Raw genomic sequence first — 3,485 nt, 5'->3', positions numbered from 1 at the left:
ACATGTATATTTGATCTGTGTTTTGCTGCACAGTCATGATGTCATGATGACATACAATAATCTGCTGCTTTTAATGTCTAGCATCTGAAATATTTTAGTTCTGTTTCCGGTTTAAAAATCCTTAAAATTACATCTGCTCCTTCCTCGTTGAAGACTTCTGAATCTTTGAATAAGTAAATGTTGTTCATTATAAAAGTGTAATTGCTGAACACGAGATGTCTCCTACTTCACTGTAAAGTTTGTTCTAAACGTTTGCTTTTGTGATGTTCTCTTTAACAATAAAGGATCATGTTGTTATTGTTCCACGTGTCTGTGTATTTTAACTTAAAGTGTTGCCAATATACTATACAGCAGGCTTCTGCTGTGCCATTCAATTCATTTCTTTGTGGAATTTTAATTCCTTTTATTGAATTTGGGGCAACTGCACTCTACCCGTATTTCTGTCTAATTTTATTTTATATATTTTATTCTGTTTTCATTTTTTTATTTTTTTTATGTCTTTCTTTCAGGGTTCGAAATGTACTTTTTCGACCAAAAGCCAAATGGCTAGTAAATGTTAAAATTTCATTGCATACGCAACCAGAACGTTCACTTCACTGTTCACACACACACAGTTCCATTGCAGGCTATATAGGCGGCTGCATATATGGAAAAAAACCACCTAACCCTAAAAAAATTCTAACAAAAGGTTTCGCAGCTGTTTTTTGTAGTATTAGGTGTCCTTAATAACATACTAAAAGTTTACCAAAGTTTGACAACTAGAAAGGTGTAATTTTCAAGATGGCGTCTAAGATGGAAGGAAGCCTTTAAAATATCCTAACTCCTTCATTATTTGACCTAGCCAAGTAATCTTGGTGTCTAACCCCATGTTTTGTGGGTCTATGAATCCATTGGACTTGTTTAAATTGCACTGACATGATTACATACTTATGGAATACATGATTTTGTGAGATAACTAAGGTTTTATCTTTGTTTGGGGTGAACCAGAGATGTAAACGATTTAGCCTATGTCATGGAACTCCTACTCAGTATGTGGTTTTTTTTGTTGCTAAAACACATACTTGACATTCAATGTAAAAGTTATTGCACCCAAAAATAATAATAATAATAATAATAATAATTAGTTACATTTATATAGCGCTTTTCTGAGACCTCAAAGCGCTTTACATAGAAGGGGGGAATCTCTTCAACCACCACCAATGTGCAGCATCCACTTGGATGATGCGACGGCAGCCATATTGCGCCAGAACGCCCACCACACACCAGCTTACTGGTGGAGAGGAGACAGTGATGAAGCCAATCAGTATATGGGGATGATTAGGAGGCCATGATGGACAGAGGCCAAGGAGCAAATTTGGCCAGGATGCCGGGGTTACACCCCTACTCTTGGGATTTTTTTTAATGACCACAGAGAGTCAGGACCTCGGTTTAACGTCTCATCCGAAGGACGGTGCTCTTTTGGCAGTATAGTGTCCCCGTCACTATACTGGGGCATTAGGACCCACACAGACCACAGGGTGAGCACCCCCTGCTGGCCTCACTAACACCTCTTCCAGCAGCAATCTGGTTTTCTCAGGAGGTCTCCCATCCAGGTACTAACCAGGCTCAGCCCTGCTTAGCTTCAGTGGGCAACCAGTCTTGGGCTACAGGGTGATATGGCTGCTGGCAAAAGTAACTTAAATTGGAGTTGTATAACTTTGATCATAAACAACTCTGAATTAGTCCAAACAGAGGCCTGTGTGTGAACCCTCTAAAATGGTCACTCATTTCAATTTGAATAAGGTAATACATATGTAATACATCCTCTATTAGTCCAGTCATTTTATGAAAAAAGGTTGAACAAATTGCAACAGAAGAAACTGATTTTGTACTCTCAATATGTCCTGAGTTAAGGAAAAAAAGTCCCAAAGAATCCCATTGGGGAAAGTTTCGAAAAAGACCCAAATATAGCCTATTCATACGCCTATTCATTCTTTTTCTTATGTGAATAGGGTAAAAATTTAAACCTTTAGATATCACCATGAAAATTACTGAGTTGATTACTTACATCAAGATAAACAAAAATTGTATTACAAGTTTTTTTTAAATTGTTTGTTAACATGGACAAACGGTGCATAATCTACCAGCCTTTATTAATTATTAAGAGAAGGGGTTTAGGGCTGGGTTCGTGGGACTGTTTCTGGGGGACGAGTTTGAGGGAAGAACAGGAGACAATGGTAAGGAGAATGCAGAAGACAAAAGGTAAGTAAAATAAAAAGTGAATCCCCAATAACAGTCCCACGGACCGAGCCCCAATCCCCATCAGTAGTCCTTTACCCTGCACCATGTGTCAAAATGATTGATGGCTTCCGGTTGTCATTGACCTTTCCGGTTGACCTTCCGGCCTGTATTGTTATGGATTGACCTATTGACCCTACCTATCCCTTCAATCATGTGTTTTGACAGGTGGTCTTCCGGTGTCTTTCCGGCATATGTTGTTATGGTTTGCCCTATGACCTATGGTATTGCTTTGATCATGTGTTTTTGACAGTTAGTTTGCCCTATTTGAACATTTTTAGCCTTAGATCATGTGGTTTTGACAGAAAGTTTGAAGGCGCTGTTATATATATAGGATATATGTGTCAGCATTTCCTCCGCATTCCAGGGTCCATTGTGGGCCTTGTGGAAAGTGAGAAGAAAAAGACTTTTTTTTCCTGAATGCCTCACCAGCCAGAGTAGTGTGTGTGTGTGTGTGTGTGTGTGTGTGTGTGTGTGTGTGTGTGTGTGTGTGTGTGTGTGTGTGTGTGTGTGTGTGTGTGTGTGTGTGTGTGTGTGTGTGTCACACGCGCTCCCTCCCACCCTCCACATTGGGCACTGTGATTAAACAACTACACATCCTTTAAAATATCATGCTAACTAAGGTTGAAAAACATTCTGTTCTTTTAAAAGTATATAAAATAAAAAGCTTACTAAAACCAATTATTTAAGTTTTAGATGAATAAAAGAATAAAAAATGACCAAGTTAAAATTAACACATCAATGTCCATACCATTGATGTCCACAAAAATAATTAAACTAAAGTTGAAAAAACATTCTATCCTTTAAAAGTATATAATGAAATGCTTATACAATATATCTTACTAAAAATAATATAATGAAATGCTTATAAAATATATCTTACTAAAAGAATGTAAAAATAATCTTACATTTTTTAGAGATAGTTGAATAAGCTCTTAACACATCAATGTCCATACCATTGATGGCCACGCGTCTATATGTGTGTGTGTGTGTGTGTGTGTGTGTGTGTGTGTGTGTGTGTGTGTGTGTGTGTGTGTGTGTGTGTGTGTGTGTGTGTGTGTGTGACGGGATTCCCTCTCTCAGCCTTCGAATTTGAGCTCTGACATTTGAAACGTGCTGTTCAGACACTGTGATTAAACAATGTCATACAAAAAACATTCTATCCTTTTAAAATAATTATCGTGCCAATGAAACTAAAGTTGAAAACA

Source organism: Leuciscus leuciscus (assembly GCF_965113295.1).
Source record: "Leuciscus leuciscus genome assembly, chromosome: 4".
In the NCBI taxonomy this organism is placed as follows: Eukaryota; Metazoa; Chordata; class Actinopteri; order Cypriniformes; family Leuciscidae; genus Leuciscus; species Leuciscus leuciscus.
This window is presented reverse-complemented; position numbering follows the sequence as displayed.